This window comes from Pleurodeles waltl, chromosome 1_2 (genome assembly GCF_031143425.1).
Source record: "Pleurodeles waltl isolate 20211129_DDA chromosome 1_2, aPleWal1.hap1.20221129, whole genome shotgun sequence".
Lineage (NCBI taxonomy): Eukaryota > Metazoa > Chordata > Amphibia > Caudata > Salamandridae > Pleurodeles > Pleurodeles waltl.
In genome coordinates, this window is record NC_090437.1 from 209,711,011 (window position 1) to 209,733,306 (window position 22,296).

Genomic DNA, 22,296 nt, shown 5'->3' on the forward strand with positions numbered 1-22,296 from the left:
CCCCCTCCACTCTAGCTCAGATAGCCCATCAGGATATGCATGCGACACCCCATCTCCCTTTGTGTCACGGGTCTAGTGGGGATTCACAAACAGCCTAACTGTCAGTCTGACCCAGACAGGGAATATACAAGCAGGCAGAGTCACAGAATGGTTTAAGCAAGAAAATGTCCACTTTCTAAAAGTGGCATTTTAAAACTGACAATTTAAAAACCAACTTCACTAAAAGATGTATTTTTAAATTGTGTGCTCAGAGACTCCAAACTCCACATGTCTATCCACTCCCAAGGAGAATCTACACTTTAATCATATTTAAAGGTAGCCACCATGTTAACCTATGAGAGGGACAGGCCTTGCAACAGTGAAAAACAAATTTAGCAGTATTTCACTATCAGAACATATAAAACACAATACTATGGCCCTCATTATAACAATGGCAGTATAGACCGCCTACCGCCATAGCGGCAGGCGCCAAAATACCTTCACTGCGACTTCCAGCCATCCGCCATATTATGACTGTACCCGGAATTCTGCCAGAAGGATGGTACAGCCTGGCGGTGTTCTGTTGGCAGATGCTGCTGCTGCCAGCAGTGTCCCCTCTTGTCTTCTGCTCGAGGACACCCTGAAATCAGGTAAGTCGGGTGCTCCAACAGGGGAGAGGGGTGTGGGGTGTTGTGTGTGTGGGTGTGTGTATGTTGGTGCATGCGTGTATGCGAGTGCGTGTAGAATGCGTGTGTGCATGTATGGTTGTGAGTGTGTGTGTATGTTGTGTTGTGTTGTATGAATGCGTGTGTGTCTGTATGTATCTCAGTGTGTGTGGATGTGTGTATGAATGGGTGTATGCATGCATGGGTGAATGTGGGTATGTGTGTGAATGCAGGTGTTCGATGGTGCGTGCATATGCATGTATGTCGAGGGGGGTCTGGAGTGGGGGCGGTGGTGGGTTAACCAGGGGAGGGGATGGGGGCGGGGAAGACCCCTGTCAGTGCCCTGTCACTAATAGTGCCTCCCACCATGGTTTTCGTGGCGGTAAGGGAGCCACGAAAACCAAGGCGGTAGGACGTGGTGATAATCTCGCAGGTGGGACAGTGACGGCTCATCAGCTGTTACCACCCTGGTGGATGGAGTGGAACAATGGTGGTTTGGCTTGAGCCAAACCACCAATGTCATATTTTGGGGAAAGGTACCACCAGCCTGTTGGCAGTACTTTTCTCCAAAATACCGCCATCCGTCAGGGTCCTAATGAGGGCCTATTTGTACTACCTTAACCATACACTGCACCCTGCCCTTGGGGCTAACTAGGGCCTACCTCAGGGGTGCCTTACATGTAAGAAAGGGAATGGTTTAGGCCTGGCAAGTGGGTACACTTTCCCAGTCGAATTTACAGTTTAAAACTGCACACACAGACACTGCAGTGGCAGGTCTGAGCCATATTTACAGAGCTACTACTGAGTGGCACAACCAGTGCTGCAGCCCCCTAATAGCATTTGATTTACAGGCCCTGGGCACTTCTGGTGCACTTTACTAGGGACTTACTAGTAAATCAAATATGCCAATCATGGAAAAGCCAATTACACATACAAGTTACACAAGAAGCACTTGCACTTTAGCACTGGTCAGCAGTGGTAAAGTGCTCAGAGTTCAAAAGCCAACAGCAACAGGCCAGAAAACAATAGGAGGCAGGAGGCAAAAAGGTTGGGGATGACCCTGCAAGAGGGGCAAAATCCAACACTAGGGAACAGGTCTACAACAATCAGAAGAACTTCCATTCAATCAACATGGAAGTTGTCTGCTTACCTGATATATCAACATGGCATCATGGTAGTTGTAAACTTTCCAATTTGACATTGCCAACCATTGAAAAATTGTAAGTTGAACATTCCTAGTGAAATATACGCAATGAAGATGTACACACGTTTACAAAATTATGACATATGTAAAATTTGCTAAAAGTGGAAAAAGACTTACAAGCACCGTACCTTCATAGTATAATGGATGCGGTTTTAAAACTGTTATCTGAACTACAATAAAATGCATTCAAACAAACGAACAATCAAAAACAAGAAATGATCAATGAAGAACAACAAACATATTGACCACACATAATGATCAGTAGTAAAATGAGTGATGGAACCACAATTCTAATAATTTGATGATAATAGATTTGTGATTTTTAAAATTGTACCTACATATTTTACAAAGGTGGAAAACACATAAAGCACAGCTACCTCAAGAGCAAAAACAACATTTATGTTTAGTAAGACATAGCTAAGTTTAAATTATCAGGATGTAGGATCTCAAGACCTTCTTCTCCCAGAGAAAAGGTTGTAATGGAGGGCTGGGAGAACCATCAGGTGATGCTTTGAGGCCAGGGAATGCACTCTCCCCTGCAGGTTGTTCCACCTCTTCCTAATTTTCTCCTGTGTGTGTAGTTTGTTTGCTACAGCGTTCACTCTGTCAACTATTCTGGCTTATCACTGCCTTTTCTAAGACATGCTTATATTTTATACTTGGGCTCTAAACAATTGTGACTCTACTCTAATGAGTTCATCCACCACGACTGACAATTCTCCTTCTGTAAAACAGGGATTCTTCCTTCTTGTCATTATGGGTAACTAACACTAAATGAAATAGTCGCCTACAAGGTAATAAAAAAATGTACAAATGAATAACATAACAAAGGAATAGAGAGAGTAAAAAAAAAAAAATAACCTGAATTCTGAGTTGCAATCTCAGCAGCAAACTGGAGTTCTGCAGTGAAATGGCAAAGGATTGTGGTCTGAAATGAAGTGTGCTTAATGGGTGCTCAAAACTGGCCAATATACTTCAGGTGTGTTGTGCTGCATTCCGTCCAGTAGCCTCACACATAGTACAATGTTGAGGAGGTCCAGATGACGCACTCCCACCATCAGGAATCTGCCACCAGAATAACGGCAGCACAACTAAGAAATGTAAATTTTCTTGGTGCTATCCTGCTGCCCTGACAGGTTTCTGTTAGCCAGCGTTTGAGTCCACTGTATGAGCAGTGGTGAACTCTTTACACTGTGGACTCCACTTGGTCGACGCTGACAGAGGTTCAGCCACCCTACATCTAAATACACCAGTTGGAATACCGTCAGCTTCACTGAGTATTTGGAACTGCCATCACTGTGGCACGATGACACTCCCTTCAAGATTTTAATCAGGCCCTTAATCCTTAAGCTTTATGAATGGTGATAGCATAGGCCAAGCACAGAGGAAACTGTTGTCTTTTCACATAGAGGTCTTATGCCAAAAAAAATCTAGCAGTGCACCTTGCAATTTTTCACTATCTTCAATCTGATTAAAATTAATCAAAACATATTTAAACTCTCTTCTACTGGGATATGTAGTGAAGTCTACCACATTTCTTGTTACGCCATTCCCTAATTTCTCCTCAACGTTCAGATTTCATCACAAAATTATTCTTCATTTTGTACACAGGGATAGAATATTTTCCAAACTAGCAGTGTGTGAAACTGTTCTAAGTTACTTTACAATTGATTGCCTTAGTTATAAGTTTAAACTTTGATGTTCCAATTTTTCTTTGCTATAAAGACCCAAAATCTCTTGTTTTTCCAAATGAAGCCATTCTAAGTTAACTTCTGTGCACTCATCCAACGTTGGCTTAAGACACACAATATTATTCTGCGTTTTCATCAAATCTTGCATCGGAGAAACTGGTGTGTTATTGTGTGGAACCAGAAACCTAACCATGCAGGAAAAAAGAACTGTTTTGTTGTTTGCTAAAACATCATATGTTCATGTCCTTTAATATATTGCCATACTTCACATATGCCACCTGTCTCATATTTTGTGTCAACTCAGCATAGTGAAAATGTAACCATATGTTAACATTTTGAGAGTTACCAAGCTCTCATGGCCCAAATGTGTGTACACTATTTCACGCAGGCTGCAGTGGCAGTCCTGTGTAAGGGTTTGTTTGAGCTCCCAGTGGGTGGCAAAAGAAATGATGCAGCCCATAAGGATCTCCTAGAACCCCAATGCCCTGGGTACCTCAGTACCATATACTAGGGACTTATAAGGGGGGTCCAGTTTGCCAATTGAAATTGGTAAATGTAGTCACTGGCCTACAGTGACAAATTTTAAAGCAGAGAGAGCATAAGTACTGAGGTTCTGGTTAGCAGACCCTCAGTGACACAGTTAGGCACTACACAGGCATACATATTAGGCCACAAACTATGAGCACTGGGGTCCTGGCTAGCAGGATCCCAGTGAGACAGGCAAAACACACTGACATATAGGTTTTTATCTATGAACACAGGAATCCTGGCTTGCAGGATCCCAGTAACACAGTAAAAACACACTGACACACACTCACAAACAGGCCAAAAATGGGGGGAACCATGCTAGAAAGAGGCTACTTTCCTACAATTTGTGTCTATTTTGCAGGTGCATATGGGTCTAGAGTTTGTGTTGTATGTTTGTTTGTGTGTTTCTTTGGAGGTGTGTGGTTTTTGGGGGGGTGTTTGTGTTTGGTGTGTGTTTTGTATGTGTGCTTTTCTGTGAGTGTGTTTGTTGCTAAAAGAAATTACAGCTAGCAATGGAGTTAATCCTGGTCATGCTTCCAATCTTCAAAGCTCGACCAAAGGCAAATAACGTGACCAGTACCTTGGATACCCAAGAGCAAACTCCAATACGTAAAAGGAAAAAAGTGAAAAAGTCCTAAAAAACAATCTGGAAACATCCTAAAAAAGGTTGGAGAAAGATACGATTCTCCGAAGATCAATCTGGCTCCCAAGGTCCTTTAACCCAGGAGGTTCCTGTTCCACATCCTCACCTTACACCTACCGTTTCCCAGCCAATTCATGTCTTGAGCGAGATGCGTTTAAGGTTAACCGAGTGGGCCCCCCAGCTTCCCGATGGTGCATGGAAACCTACCTCCACAGCTATCCCTCTTGCTGACCCTAACATTAATTTCCATACCTATCAGGACTTAAACATTCACCTGGGGGTTCATAGCCGAGAAGCATTATTTAGGGATTCCCCAGTTTGTCCACCTCCTGATTTATGCACTAATCGCCATTCTTGGAATTGGCTACCGGCAGTGTTAAATAGCTCTGCCCCAACTTCCCAGCTAACAGCTCCATCAATGTAGCAATGAGCTTACCCTTATATCTTGGAATGCGGCAGGTGTAAACTCTAAAGGGGGGAAAATTGACTTTCTGGACTCCTTAAATCCTGATATAATTTGCCTCCAAGAAACTTGAACTATTGGGGTGTTGCAGTTTAAAAATTATTACTCTCTTTGCTACAAGGCCACTCCCACAATAAGGGGTCACACTAAGGGAGGGGTTGCATGTTTGTTGTCGAATAGGCTGCATTGACAGTATGAATGTTTTAGAGACCCCAGTAACCTGTTTTTAGCCGCATCCTTGCACTGCATTGGAGTTGGAGACAAGGTAACCTCCCTCACATTGATTAACTCTTATGTCCCCCCATGGCGTTCCTTTTATCAATCTTCTAGTCAAAGTATTTTCATTACAATAAGGAGCTCTTTGACAGGGATCCAGGAACCCAAATCATTATGGTAGAAGATCTAAACAGTAAGATTTCTAACTTGGGGCTTGCATCCTTTAGGGATGAGGAAAAGGAGGAAGCATTTGGATTACCCTCTTGTATTTTCCCTCACAAAAAAAGGCTTGATAAGCATGGGAAGCTCTTTCTCGAGTATCTGAAGGAGAATGATTGTACTGTTGCTAACGGTAGACTCCCATCTGACTCCCCAGCCCATTTCACACATAAACCGTCCAGGGGTGCTACAATCCTGAACTATGTGGTATCGAGCTATCAGTCTTTTTTCCTGTTAAAGGATATAATAGTATATCAGCCTACCCTCAGTGATAATAATATTTTGGTTGTCTCTCTCGACTTGAAGGCGCAATCTGCCAATTCATGGAGTTTAGCAGGGCAGCACCTCCAGCTTAATGTCAAAAGGCAAAGACCTTATTGGTCCCCGGGTAGTTTCAAGGGGCTCAAAGGTATCCTAGAAGGTACCCTGAATGATCTCAGTAGCTGGGTAGGAAAAGTAATGGACAGTTTTACTGTTTTTATGCAACTGGTTGTTTTGATCCCCTGCCAGAAGCCCCTGAGTAACCACATAGCAAAACCCCAATCCGTACTGTTATTGAATAGAGAAATTAATGCACCTATTCGTAAACAATATAGGGATCATACATCCGTGAGGCAATCCCAACTAGGCATCTTAAAAAGAAGGAAGGGGAGGTTAAGAGTGCACCTAAAAAAGGATGCTACAGATAGATTCTGGGTTGCAGTAAGAGAAGCACCCTCTTCCAGCCACACTAGGCGGTTTTGGTCTCTGATCGCAGAGGGGTCTGGTACAAAGAACCAGGCCCCTCTCAATGTCCATCAACTAATTAAGCTGGTTGGCTTTTCTATCTGACCTTTATGCCTCTATTGGGACTACAGTGGAATTCCTCCAAATCAGATTCGATTCCTCATATTCATATCCCACTCTAAAAGAAATTTAGGGGGTAATTCTAACTCTGGCGGGCGGCGGAGGCCGCCCGCCAGAGTTCCCCCCTCCAGAATACCGCACCGCGGTCAGAAGACCGCTGCGGTTATTCTGTGTTTCCCGCAGGGCTGGCGGGCAACCGCCAGAAGGCCGCCCGCCAGCCCAGCGGGAAACCCCCTTCCCACGAGGAAGCCGGCTCCGAATGGAGCCGGCGGAGTGGGAAGGTGCGACGGGTGCAGTTGCACCCGTCGCGAATTTCAGTGTCTGCAAAGCAGACACTGAAATTCTTTGTGGGGCCCTCTTACGGGGGCCCCTGCAGTGCCCATGCCATTGGCATGGGCACTGCAGGGGCCCCCAGGGGCCCCACGACACCCCATACCGCCATCCTGTTCCTGGCGGGCGAACCGCCAGGAACAGGATGGCGGTATGGGGTGTCTGAATCCCCATGGTGGCGCAGCAAGCTGCACCGCCATGGAGGATTCATGAGGGCAGCGGAAAAAAGGCGGGAGACCGCCGGTTTTCCTTTTCTGACCGCGGCCAAACCGCCACGGTCAGAATGCCCTGCGGGGCACCGCCAGCCTGTTGGCGGTGCTCCCGCCGACCCTGGCCCCGGCGGTCCTTGACCGCCGGGGTCAGAATCACCCCCTTAGGCTGTTATAAGAGGAATGCGTAGTTCTGCCGCAATGGGCCCACAAGAAATCCAAATTCAGTTAAAAAAACACAACATATCCTCCTGATGTAGGATTTTAATCCCCGTGTATCAATATTGCTACAAAGCCAGGAATGTCCCTCAATCCTGGAATGGTAGCATCATTGTCCCTTTGTATAAAAAAGGGGATCAAAGTTGCCCTGGGAATTACCGGCAAATTGCACTTTTGGACATGGTCGGAAAAATGTTTGCCAAATTTTTGCTGTCACAGATTAATGATTGGGCAGAAAGGTATAAAATTATCCCCTTAGAGCAGTCAGGCATCAGGAGAAATCATGGCACAATTGACAATATCTCAGTTCTGCAAGCAATTAACAAAAAATATGTCTCTCATGGGGGGGGAGTGATCTACGCAGCCTTTGTAGACTTCTGCACAGCATTTGATAAGGTAGATCGTGTCTTGTTATGGAAGAAGCTACTAAGACTAGGCATGCCAGGTATTCTCTTTGACCTTGTGGTAGCCCTTTACTCCTCCACCTGGGGCAGAGTATTAGCAGGGGATGAAAGAGGCCTATCTCATGCCATTCCAAAAAAAAACAACCGAAAACAAGGGTGTATGTTGGCCCCATTGGGCAGAAAGGTATAAAATTATCTTCTTACAGCAGTCAGGGGTCAGGAGAAATCATGGCATAATTGACAATATCTCAGTTCTGCAAGCAATTAATGAAAAATATGTCTCTCATGGGGGGGGGAGTGATCTACGCAGCCTTTGTAGACTTCTGCACAGCATTTGATTAGGTAGAATGTGTCTTTTTATGGAAAAAGCTACTAAGACTAGGCATGCCAGGTATTCTTTTTGACCTTGTGGTAGCCCTTTACTCCTCCACCTGGGGCAGAGTATTGGTAGGGGATGAAAGAGGTCTATCTCATGCCATTCCAACCAAAAACAGCCGAAAACAAGGGTGTATGTTGGCCCCATTGCTATTTTCCCTGTATCTTTCAGACTTACCTGCTCATTTAACTCAGTGTGAGGGTTTAGCCCCTAAATTAGGAGGTAGACCATTACGTTGTCTACTTTACGCAGATGACATAATCATTTTAGATCGCACCCCAAAGGGGCTTAATAATCGTCTTCAAGCCCTCAAACAATTCACCGAAGCCCACTTTTGAAAGGTAAATTGCTCTAAAAGCAAAATTTGGTGCTCTTTGCGGTCACTGCTCAAAAAATAAATCTTAGCTGGTCATAGAGCAAAATATACCATCTGCAGGAATTTTCTATATGCCATTGATCATTTGCAATTAGATTCTTCTGTAATTTTCACTCTCTCTCCAGCACTGCTCAAATCCACACTCAGGAAAGCAACTGGACAGCGAGTTTCCACCAGGACAGCCAGGCCTGCAGACACAGGCAGAGTTTTCACATAATATCCGATACCTTAAGTCCAAGGGTCACAAAGCCCTACCTCATCTGGAACATGCCCCTTGGGGTGAGAAGATTTTGGCTCTGCTGTGAAATGTTTTGTGCTAGAGTTTTTAACTATTTTAAGTGTTTCCTAACAATCTACTAGTTTAATCAACCTGTCTATGAAAGTTTAACTTTTTTCATTTTCATGTTTTTTTATAAATATGTATCATTTTATGTGGACCTCCTGTGGAGTTACATAACATAATAAATAAATAAACTTGATAAACTTGAGTGTGTTTGTTTGCATGAATGTGCTGTTGAGGTGGTTGGTGTGGTTGTTGTGTGTGTGTGTATTTGTGCTGTAGATGCGTGTGTGTCTGGTGTATGTTTGCATGTGTGGTTTTGTAGGTGTTCTTGTGATTGTGAGCGTGTGGGTTTGGTGGGTGTCGTTCTGTGTGTAAGTATGATTGTGACTATGTGTTAGGATGAGTGGGATGTTTAGGTGGATGTTGTGGAGCATGTAGGAGTTCAGGGGATTGTGGGTGTGATTGTTGATGTGGTGGTGATGCATGTGTTAGTGGTGGGGGTGCTATGGTTGTGGTTGTTGTGGATGTAGGTATGGGGTGGTGCTTGTGGGTGTGGTGGTAGGTATTGTCGCTGTTTGGGTTGTTGCAGTGCCTGTGGATATCGTGTCAGTAGTGGGTGTATGTTGGATGGGTGTATGTTTTTGTTTCTTGGTGTGTTTGTGTTTATGTATGGGTGTGCTGCTTTAGTAGAATGGAGTGGGTGTGTACAAAGAATAGAGTGTGCTTGAGTGTGGGGTAGGAGTTGGGATTTGGGATGAGGAAGGGACCAGAGTAGGGGCATAAGGTTGGGCTGGTTATGGGGCTGCAGTCAGTGTAGGGGTAATTTACTCTAGCAATCTCCCTATGCCAGATTGAAATATGAATGGCATCCAGGTACGCAGCATCTGTTTTATTTGGGAACTAAGCCCCTGGATGCCATTCATGATCACTGTCTGACTTACTGTGAGATGCTGCGTAAAAGGTCAATAGCCTCTTCACTGAGCGCAACTGGGGGAGGTGCCTGAGGCAAAGGAGACGTCAGCCCTTTTAGCTGGGTGGGTTTGGCCAACTGGGAGGGAGAGTAAGAGAGAGGGTGGAGATGGGAACCTGGGTGGCAGACAGTATTGCAGATTGAACAGGTCTAGTGTGGTTCGCCACCACTAGGGACTGGTCATTTGTGGAGGCCTCCAAAAAAAAGATGTTGAGCTGTTGGCCTCCATGTCAATCCCCTTACCCTCCATGCCACTGGGTCCATCAGTATCTGATGTTTCTCCACCCGACAAACAGTGGCCAGCTGCTTCTCAGACTTCCTGGGCAATGTCTCCTTCACCTGCTCCTGAAGATGCTGAAAAGACATATGTAGCATTTTTTTATATCTGTGCAAATCAAAATAATCACAAGGTTATTTTACAAAACATTTCCCAATTTCAGTCTTTCAACCTTTTTCAAGGTTACAAAAGGCAGGTGTACTTTACCATTACCCCATGCATATGAGGAACATATAATGGACCAATTTGCTGACAGGTTTGTAAATTACCATCATTAGTCCCATTTAATTTCAGATCATTTCTCTCAAACAAATCAAATTTCTTAAGGAATTGTTTACCCATTCTGAATGGTACGCATTGGATGTTTTGAACAGTGAACACATGTCAGAAAAACAAATGTCTAGCAAGAAACATTTGTACCATGTACATTGTCCATCTGCTAAAGTCCCTTCCAATAACTCCTTTGCTTCAACATTGATCAATCACCTGGACATGGCAAAGGACACAACAATGTTGTTTTGGGTTCATGTCACTCTGTCACAAATGCAAACACATTCCTGTCAGTTTCAATTAATAAGGTTTGCCTACTAAATTCACGTTTTTAAACAGACTGGCTTACATGCACATTTGTGAAGGAGTAAGGCTTCATGTCAGTGTGCAACTGTCAACATGAACTGACTTGAATTTTATGAAATGTTTTTGCTAAGACATGTTACCATTGTTCTCACGTTTCTAGTACTTTTGGATCAGATGATCAATATTGTTTTGTCATTATACCAACTCACCAAGGTAAAGTTAGAAACATCCATTGTATCATACATGCATTATATGCTATACTACCTATAAAAGGGCCAACATAACCTCCTCACAATTGTAGTGGAGCATCACACCTGATAGAATCATCAGTTTTGGCCTGCTTGGTACAACTATCCCTCATAACATAGACAAAATCCAGGTACCTCTTTTTTCTTAGGCAGGCATGTGTCTGCTCAAAACAGTCCTTTGGTAGTGATAAATAATCTAGTGGAAACTTTTACCACAAATCAATACCCAAAACACATCACCATACACTTTGGATAAAATATGCACCTTCCAGAACTCTTCTTGTATGTTAGATGTTTGTCAACCTTCATGTTGACATCCTCATTCTGCTGTGAATGCTGCCCCACTCCTAGACCTCCCGGGATCTGCATCTTATTAGCGAATGCCTTCCATATCGCTGTTTCATGATGGGCATTGACCTGTATGGACATAAAAATAGAAAAAAATATATTTTGCAAGGTTTTGTTTGTTTGCATTGCTGTAAGACAATTTTGTAAAATCTTTCACAAGCATTTCCGAAAAGTTAGCACAGATTCTTTTTTAAAAAGCATTATATCCTAGGAATACTAATTTGTAGTCACCTGTTGAGTACCCCATCAACCATTTAAATGTCCTCATTTTACAAATCCTGGCCAAAAACATAATCTAGGTCAGGGGTCTGAAACGTTTCCTGTAGTGAGAACTACTTCTGAGCAGTATAAGCTCTAGTGAGCTACTGAAGGTAAACAATGTATACATTTTTAGCACACACCCCCACGCTCTGCTTCATTGGCTTAATGCCTAATGTTTTAGAGCCAGATACTAAGGTTAGAACCACACTCTATGACTAAAAGCAGTATGGAATATCTGTCATGTGTGTCAGTGAGAGCACGTTTTTTTGTTGATGTATGAGCATGTGTGTGTAGGAATAGGACATATGTATGGGAGTCTGTGAGTCTATGTTATATGCACTTGCAGCACAGGACATAGCTTCCCCATTTGTGGGATCATTACATGTTTAATACATAGAGATACTCATTATTCAGAAAATGGTATACGTTCAAAGTGCAAAGAATATATTCAGACAAGGTCATAACTTGACATTTTTTCCTGTGCTTTACTTTTCTCTCATTTTGACATATAGCTGTAAATTTTAATTTCCGGAATAGTTTCAATACACGTTTTTCATGTTGGTGCCAGGCCTAAACTGGCCCCAATTTGATTTGGACTTCCAGTATAAGCTAAAGAAACTGAACATGACGTAAGCTTCATAAGATCCAATTTCTCTCTGTAAGAGCATCGTTAAACTGAAGCTGTAAAGCTTTTTACTTTAAAGACTGCTGCTATCTGTTACCATACATCCTTTAACTCTGTTTTTTTCTGCCTTTGTTATATATGAAGTGATGTGTCAAGCTACAGCAATAGAATTGTCTTCTACAAACTGAGGCCCCTATTTATGCTTTTTTTGCACCACACTTGAGCCGCTTTTTGACGCAAAAGCAGCGCAAACATACTAAATACAATTTTATTTTGTAAGATTGCGCTGCTTTTGCATCAAAAAATGAGACAAATGCAGCGCTAAAAGAGTATAAATATGGGCCTGAATATCCAAGTTGGCATTCCACATGCACAGGATAACTGGATTATAATCACTGATATGTTTCAAGTCTTACTTCTTTTTAGGTTCTAAGTATTTTAGGGTAATTTGCAAGTAACAGTGTGTTTGACTGCAGACACAATACTGTTTACTCTTCCTTTCAAGATTACAGGCCTAGGGAATCCTTAACAACACTTTGTGTAGTATTTAACTTTTGCTCTGTGTTAGAAATTGAGTTTCTGGTTGGCAGAGGTATACACCCTATCCAAGCAGGAACCACACTCCTAGCCAGCATAAGTCAGATACACACCATAAATTGGCACAGAGCAGTCAGACTTAACTTAAGAGGCAATGTATTCAGTATTTGTGCAACACTTCAAACAGTAACACAGTGAAAACACCACAAAAAGACTCCACTTCAAGGTAGAAAAAAGATTATATTTTTTATAAATAAAACAACAAAAATTAGAAGTTGTGATAAGATTTTGAAATAATATATGAAAAAATAGAGCTTAGACTCAATAAGTGCCTACTGGGCATCTGGTCGCTCTGGACCAGGACAAAGTCAAGAGTTCAGGCCGTCTGCGATGAAACACAAGCTGGCTGCATGACCCATGCACAGCCCACTGAGCAAAAGTATCGTATTCCTTGTTACAACACGAAATACGTTGATGGTCCCCACACAGTTGTAGTGTTACACTGGATTTCTCCATGCAACTGAGGTGATACGTCAGCTCCATTGAGTGAAGCACCAGTTTAAAGTGCACCAGTTATGAGTGCGATGTGCTTGGCTTATCTGTTCTGAAAGGGGCATTGTGTTGATCTTCTCCACGCAGTGTTGACTACGCTTTGGTTACAGATCAGTGGTTCCGGAGGCGATGCAGTCGTTACAAGTGTAATGTGCTGGGGGTTTTGACAAAATGGTAAAGATGTACCAGTTCTGATGAAATGAATAGGTCCTAGTAGTTGCAGCACTTTATACTTGCTTCTAAGGGCCCTGGAATGGGTTGGCACAACTTGGCAAAGCAAGATTTGCAGTAAAAAAAAAGTCCAGGTGGTGTTTGCAGACTGAAGAGAAGTCTTTAATGTCCCTGAGACTTCATAATAGGAGGCAAGTCATCAAGCCCTTGGAGTCACTCTTGGTTGAAGTGAGATGGGTTCAGTCCTTCCTCAGCATGGCAGAGGGCAGCAGGCAGCAGGGCAGCACAGTAGAAAAATAATTATTCCAGAGCAGCATTTCAGAGGGACAGTCCTTATACAAGTCCTTCTTGGCAGAGTTCTTCACAGGACCAGTAGTGTACTGATTTGGAGGGGTCAGAGGTCCAGTACGTACACCTAGTTGTGGTGACTTTAAAGAAGTGCACAAAGGTCATTTCTTCCTTCCCTGGCTCCAGGCACACTTCAGGGAGTTATCAAGCCCTTTGTGTTAAAGCAGGAAACTGCCTATGCAGGTTTATTACATTCCTCCCTCCTATCCTGCCCAGGATGGGCCATCAGAATGGTTATGGTCAATCAGCCACACCTAAGATCCCCTTGTGTATTGCTGTCCTGAGGAAATGCACATCTAATTATTTTATAGTACCTCAACTTTACCATACACGTTTTTCACAAGATCTCTTACAGTGATGTCACTGGACTGTCCCAGTTCTCATAACATGGTTTGCAGCATAACATATCACTGACAGATCACTTTAAAAAAAAGGTGGGCAATTTATGGTATGTTTTGCCTAAAACACGGATCTTCAAAATATAATCTAATTCTACTGGATCTATATTCTGATACAGGACTCTGTACTGGACATTCATCATCAGGACCCTCTTCTCCTGTAGGAAACAAGATTAGAAAACACCATACATCTAAGCTCTTTTCTCACACACTTAGCAGTTCTTCTCTTGCTTGTTTCATGTAATACAATTCTAAAGCATCACTCATCATGTCTCTTGAATGTAGCGGATGAATGCTGTAATATTCATACATTTCCTCTGCTTTACCTAAATAAACATTTTCACCCTGAGCAGAAGGAACTGGGGTGGAACTTCCTGTTCTAAGACAGGTAACTTATTCTTCTACATCTACATTGTTGTAAAACATATTTTCTATTTTAAGATATTGCAAAGCTCTCTTAACCCTATTAATGCCTACAAGTTCCTGCCAATTTATTTTTCTTTTAGTAGCCACTCCATTTACTAGACACACTAATGGTTCTACTTCTCCTCAATCTACACCTAAAGTTTCAATAATCTTCTTCATATTCAAAGGCAAGATCACAACTTTACCTTTCAAACCTTTTAATAATTTAGAAGGAGGTTGTTTCTTATTTTTGGTTTCCATTCTAACAATTGCTTGAAAGGGATGTACTGTCTGTATGAGAATACTCTCACAAACATTCAGGCTTTAAAGCTCAGGAGGAATTCAAAAAACCTTTATTTTATTATGAACACCTCTTGCAGGCATTTTATTGTTACCGGTATGTCAATACAATATTTACAGGTGATGATCTGTCTTATGTACATGTCAAATTGATCTTCAGGTATCTAGAGCAAGTTTAGCCACCGTACTAGATTACTCTTCTGTTTTTTCCCAAACATCTTTTTTTTTCTTTGTGATCTGTAGTGCGTTCACCTGCAACAAACGCACACTCTGTCTGGAATTTTTGCAGTTGTTGCAAATGGGTCAGTTTCCATTTTCATTCTTTTCAGTTAGCCTTTCAGGTCTAAAGTATGTTAACTGAATAGCATCTACAATAGAACTGACTTCAGAATGATGACCTCTCAATAACTTATAATTTAGTTTCTAAAGCTGAAGAGCTGAACTTTTGATAAAATACAATCTTCTTATTAGATTACTCATTTTAGTGTGGTGCACAGACAGCATCCTAATGTGTTGAAATGTACTTTCACAAGTCTGTTGTGATAAGCAAGCCAAAGAATGACCTTAAAGGTCTGTCAGTCTCCTAACATTGCAGTAGTTTCAGTTTTTATTTCACAGATCTTCTGCTGTCTTTGTTTAAGAGGAGTCTAAGTTTGTCAATAAACTGTTTTCTTATGTTGCATATATTTCTATACTTCCACTCAATAACTGGTTGTTGAGGACTTTGACCTAATACTTTATTAGTTATTTCTTCTTCTACATTTCACAATTTCTTCTTTTTCAATCAGTTTACATTCTTTGATTTGATATGCACAACCATCTTTGTTATTTGCAAACACTAACTCATTTTCCTGTAAATTACTTTCCTCATTAAACATGCTTCATGCCACTCTCCATGGAAAAATACTCCAAAGGTTTTTTTACTAACTTGACCCTTCTGATTACATTTTTTAAGGAAATGAACTAGTTTATCTAAATATCTCATTCGCTTCTAAATGAAAATAAATAGATTTCTCTTTAACACAGCAGCATTATCTACTAAAGACTCAACAAACTCGTTCTACTTTTGCAATGATCTTCTCGATTTTCACTGTCTTTATTCTTCTCATAGTATATGAAACTACTCTTCTACAGAAGAATTTCTTCTTTGAATTTCTTCATCCGAAATCTGTCTGGTTGATCTCTTCTTTTTTTGGCATCATCTTTATTTAGAAAAACAAAATGATTTTTTCTTACACCGCGACAGATCTTCAATACTACTTATATCTGGAGAACGTTTACATGATGTTATTAGTCCATTCTTGTATGACTGGGTGTTCTTCCTTGATTTCAGTCTTTTTTACCATTGTTTCCTACCTGTGTCTATGTTTCATGTTAGAAGAATTGTTTGTAGTACCACTGATTTCTCTTCTTTTTCTGCTCTTTTGTGGGCATCTTTAACTGACTGCAAACCCTACAGAGAAAATAAAAGATACATGATAACTATTGCCACTTCCCTCTCAGTTTTTAGTAAACAAGCTGTGTGTGTAGAAGGATTAAGAGAAAAACTAGGCCATGTGTAGTACAATTCAGCATGCTATACATTCTGTTTGGCAGGGTTTGATGAAACAGTGATCCTATCTAATACTACCCTGTAACAGCAGCCCATCTAGTGATACTTTTCCAGAGAGATAATGGTCGAAGTAGAACAACTTAGAGAACTAGTTCCTACTCTTCTAAATAGCTTTACAAACAGCAAGCTCTTTGCTGACATCTCTGAACAGAGTAAAGAGTTTTGTAGACAGTCTCAAAGAAACGCCAGGCCCTGTGATATCACATGTTCAGAGTGCAGATTGAGCATGGTAAAGTTGAATGTAAAAGTAACCTTTTGAATACAATTCTATACAGAGTGAATGGCTCACTTTTTTCACAACATTCCCTCTCTACTATTAGCTCTGTACAGATTGAAGGCTGGGTGTATAAGGCATTAGTAAATAAGATGTTTTCACTGAGAAATATGTTTTCACTGGGAAAAGATGGTATATGAATGGGTCAGTTTTATAGCAACAAACCATCTCTACTGACACCTCTCTACAGGGTAAATGGTGGGTATGAAAGACTTTAAAAATGAACCTATCTCTCTCTACAGATGTTTTCCAAGAGTGAACAGGGTGTTTTACTCAATTAACAGACAGCAATCTGTTTACTGACACCTTTGAAAAGTGCAAAGGACCTATGAAGAACGGTCCATGGAGATACTTGGCCTTATTTTATTTCACTTGAAGAGGGTACAGATTCTGTATGTTACAGGGTGATGAAAGAAGAGCTCTATTTCCTATAACTTATACAGGGCAAATACTTACTCTTTATGACAACCTGGATTCTCAGGTCACATTTCTTTTCAAGAAGAAGGCTGAGTGTGAAAGGATTTATTGTAAAGTCATCCATCTCTAAGGATGTTTTTTTGAGTGAATGGATTGCTTACTTTACTACAGCAAGACCACCATTTGTAGTGATTCTTCCTAGCAGAATAGACAGTCTGTGTAGAAGGATTTAGACAATAAGGGGGCCTGTGCTACTACATTTCAGCATGCTATATGTTCTGCATGGTAGAGTTTGATCAAACAGTTATCCTATCTCATAATACCCTGTAACATCAGCCTCTCTAAGTGCCAGGTCAACAGAAAACTACTGTTTTCTATAGAATACCTCACTTATACCCTTTTTGTTGCATAACTTTATAAACAGTATTCTTTCTAATGATATCTCTGAGCAGAATAAAGGATGTGTGTAGGAGGCCATCTCTGAACAGAGTAAAGGGTGTGTGTAGAAGGCTTCAGACAAACACCAGCCCCTGTGCCGCTACATTGTATCAGAGGGAATTATGGGGGATAGTAAATTTTGATGGAAAATCGAATTTTGAAGTTCGTAATATAATTCTATACAGAGTGATAGGCTCTCTTCTATCAGAAGATTCCCTCTGTACTAATAGATCTGTAGAGGTTAAAGGTTGGTTGCAAAAGACTTCAATGAGTAATCCAACCCTGTACAAGGGCATCTCATCTGAGAGAGCAATATATAGGAAACGGTTAGCAGGCAGCAAGACCTCTGCTAATACCTCTAAACAGAGTAAAGGGGTAGTGTACAAAGTTTTAGTCAAACACAAGTGTAATGTTCAATGAATTAGCTGGTTTATAGAATGTTGCAGTTTGAATGTTGGAATGTGAACAGTTAATTTTAATTATTTATGTGTTCCTTGTCAGTTGCTGGTGACTATTGGTGCAGACAGGATGTGTGCTGTGGCAGCACCTTTTACTGAATAAAATTACATGACTGCATGTCTTCACTGTTGTAGTCTTTTCTTGTGAGCGATCACTACAATATTTCCTTGGCAATGAGCTGGGAGCTGCCACAACTATCTCGCACTGGGCTAAATGGCGGTCAAGAAACAGTCTTCATAACCATGAGTCTCCATTTATTAGCAGCTTTGCACACCATATTTGGAATTTTGATGGGGTCCAGTTCTGGCACCTTAGCCCTCATATCCATCGGACAGGCAGCATTGCTAGACTTGTGAGTGATAGATGTGGGCAACATTCAAATATTTGTTCTGCATTACAATTAGGTCAGTACAGCTTCAAGATGTGCTTCAATTATATCAGCACATTGGGGAAGGAGTGCTCTTAGTCTTTTTAAAAAAAATAATATTTTTATTGTCTTTTCAAACCATAAACAGGGTTCACATATTCGCCTCAAACAATGCATAAACATGGTTCACATTTTCACTTTGAGCAATGCATCAAGAGTCCATACATAAGTTACTAAACTCCACCACTCATTATCGGAGACACATCTTACAGTCATTCTGTGGCCCTTCATGCAGCCTCTCCCTGCCCTGAGAAGTGGGTGAATCCCCACCTCGTCGTCTACCCTCAATCTTTGCCTGTGCCCCCAGCAGCCGCCCAAGACCCCATTTTTTTCCATTTCCTCAGGCAGCAATCCAGATCTTGGTGCCAGTCTGCCACACTTGGGGCAACTGCGCTCCCCCAGGCCCTTGAAATATTATGTTTCGCCACTCCAGCCGCCAGTCTCAGCCATATTTCCATGCATCTAGGCCAGGTGTATCCCCCTGATATTCCTAGGATTAGCCATTTGGGATCCAACGGAACCTCCAGCCCTGTGCTACAGGACATCTCACCCGTCACTTCTGTTCAATATTCTTTTATGTGAGGACAGTCCCATAGTATATGCATGAATGTGCCTTCTTCGCCACAGTGCCTCAAGCAGCCTGGATTTTCCACCCTGCCAATCTTAAATAGCATAGTACGTGGGTAGTATACTCTATGAAGGATTTTTAATTGCACCAGTCTAAATCTGGCCCTGATGGCTATGTCCCTGGCACTACCTACGGCCTCTCCCCACTCCTACTCCTCCAATGGCTCCAGGTCTGTTACCCAGGCCTCCTTCAAATTACGCAATGGGTCAGGGGAATTATCAACTAGTTTTTTGTAGGTTACAGAAATACCCCGCCTATGAAGTGGCTTCAGCAGGATGCGATCTTCCAACAGGGAAGCATCCTGCAGGCTTTTCCCTTCCCTAATATGTCTCCTTAGCATGTGCCCAAGCTGCATGTATTGAAAGTGTTCGCTGGGTGCCAAAGCATACTCCTCTCTCAGAGTGTCTCGAAGCCAACGAGCACCTGTCCCCTCCATACATCCCCCAAGTGTTCCATCCCAATCGTCTCCCAACCCCAGAATACCGCTAGGCCTCGTCGCTCTGATAGCTCGTCACTGTGCCGCAGTGGGGTAAGACCAGTGAGCTTCCCCCACCCAGGTGTTTGGTTGCCTCTCTCCATGCCTGGGTCACTTCCCTTGTGTAGGGCGGCAGTCCCCCCTCCTTTTGCGTATCATGTAGCAAGGCCTCAGGCACCCCCGGTCCCATTAGATGTCTTTCTAGCCTATTTGCCGGATCCTGTTGATCCCCAAACATCCAGTCGTTGACCACCAAAAGGTGCGCTGCCCAGAAGTATTTCTGAATGTCTGGTATTGCCAATCCCCCCTCCTAGGGTCACCTCCTCCTCTGTCATAGTGACCTCCAGTGCTTCTCTGTCTTCTGCCGTCAGTACCAGCAGCTGGATATCCCTAAGGAAATCCTCGCAGTCCGCAGCGGACATTTCTGTCTTTGTGGCATGCAGGTTATCCTAATAGTCTGCGAATGTCTCTGCTATGGCTGCCCTTATCGTTTGTATGCCACTCGCTGAGCTCTTCCCCCTCAGTACCCATGTGCGCTCTCTGTCCCTCCTCTGGAGCCATGCTATGAGCCTGCCAGCCTTGTCGCCCACATCATATAATCATATAATCTACGCTGGACCACTATAGCATATAGCTCTGCCAGAGCTCTGAGCTCCAATTGTCTCATTCATAGTTTCTTGCAGTCTTCTGGTTTGTTCGAGGCCAGGGCTGCTGCTTCCAGGCTGACTATGAATTTCCCTATGGTATTGCATGCTAGCCACACTTCTCTTCTTGTCGCCCCAAGAGCCGCCTGTGCTTGTCCCCACAAAACTGCCATGAAGGCCTCCCATAACATCTCTGCCAACTCTACTGTGTCCTGATTCTCTGCAAAGTAAAGGGATGCCACCTCCCGCAGTTGCTCTCTAACCCCTGGTTACCTCAGGCCCCGGATGTCCATTCTGCCCGGTAGTGTATGGTCCCGCTGTGGGCCCAGCAGTCTAACCCCAACCGGGGAATGGTCAGAAACACCCCTCGCACCCCAGTGCCCGCAAACTGGGAAAGTGGTCATGGGACACCCCCTCTTCCGAAGGTCCAGATCTAGCCAGCTCCAGTTTCATGGCCTGATTCCAGTCACCACCCAGAATGAGGATCCCAGAGGGTAGGTGAAGTAACAAATCTCCCACCTCCATGAGGATCACTGCCTGTAGTCGAGGGGGGAGGTACACCGAGCACAGATTAAGCACAGTGCCCTCACAGGAGCAGGAGAGAGCCACGTAGCAGCCCATGTGGTCATGCCACACCCGATGGATGGTCAGGGGGGTCGGTTTTTCCACTAGAATTCAGACTCCCCTAACGTCCGTTCTATACCCTGCGTGCGCTTTGAGGACTTAACTAAATCTATCCAAAGCCTTGTAATGATTGCCTCTTAGGTGTGTTTCCTGAAATAAGACCATGTCTGGAGAGTGATGCTTTATGTACTATAGAACCAACATGCGTTTTATCCTACCCCCAGCCCATTTACACTCCAGGACCATATGGAAAAACTGCATCCTGGACCAGCCATCTCTTCTCATTTAATCTATATAGAGTCTAGCTATCGCATCGTCCGATGTATCTTCCTATCCCCTGCCCTGGAGAGTCCTCCCGCTGAATTGCACTATGTGAACCCCAAATGCCCCCAACGTGTGGCACTAAGAACTGGACTATCGCTAAAACCTTACTTCAAACCACTTGCGTCCCCAACACCCCCCTCCCTGCTACTCTACGCCATGAGCTCTGAACTACCCACCCCCCAACTTGCAGAGCCCCTGTCGCCCTAAACAAACTATGCTTTGCGGGGATGTGCCGCCACCTTGAGGTGTCGCTCAACAGATCAAATGCGGGTTCACGCCCAATGTCTTCCCCTTTACACTGGTTATTTGCCATCACCCTGTTTGCCACGAGTGAAGACACCACCCCCAGTAATCCTCATCCGCTCTCCCTCACCAAGGCTTCCTGTCACTTCAGTATCTGCTCATTCTGATTGTTCTCAGGCCTCTTCCGGAGGTGGGCGCTTTCTAGCCTTCCTGCCTGGTCCGGGTTCCCCTGCACCTGAGGTGCCATTGTAACAAGCTCACCATCCACTCCCCAGCCTGTGCCCTGGCCTCCAGCCCTCCAGCTAGTCCCAAGCCTCCTCAGGAGTGCCGAAGTGCCATGTCTTTCCCTCCGCTTCCACCCTCACTTTCGCTGGGAATAGCATCATATCTCTTAGTTCCTTGCCCCTTAGCTCTCTTTTAACTTCCTAAATTCTTTTCCGTTGGCACTGTACTTGAAGGGTGAAGGCCGGAAAGAAACGGATTACAGTGTTGTCCAGCTCTAGGTTCCCGAAGGTTCTAGCCACCTGTGGTATAGCATCTCTGTCTCTGTAATTAAGGATCTTGGCGACTATTGTCTGCGGTGGCACTCATGGTTTGGGCGGGGGGCCAGGTACCCTGTGCGCCCTTTCCACTGAGAAGTTCGACAGGTGTTTTGGCTTGAACTTACTAATGACTCCACAAATAAATCCATGCTTGGGCCTTCCATTCCCTCCGGCACCCCCACCAACCTCACATTATTCCTTTGGGAATCTTCCATCTTGGTCTTCCAGCCCCACAGTAAACAGAATCTCTCAGGATTTTGGGAGTTTATAGACCCCAGCAGTGTCGGAGCACTCTCAGTGCATGGCCATCTTTGTTGGCGGCAAGCTCCGCCCCCTGTGTGCTCTTAGTCTTGACGTGCTCCTCAATTATTGCTGCATACCCCTGTTACGTGCTGCCATTTTTAATTGGTTCCTGTAAAGATGTTCATGACACACAACACGCTGCAGCTTATCAAGGAGGAATGGTATTCTTTTGAACCTCTTGTGCCATTTTAGATTGGGAAAATACCAAGATAAAACATG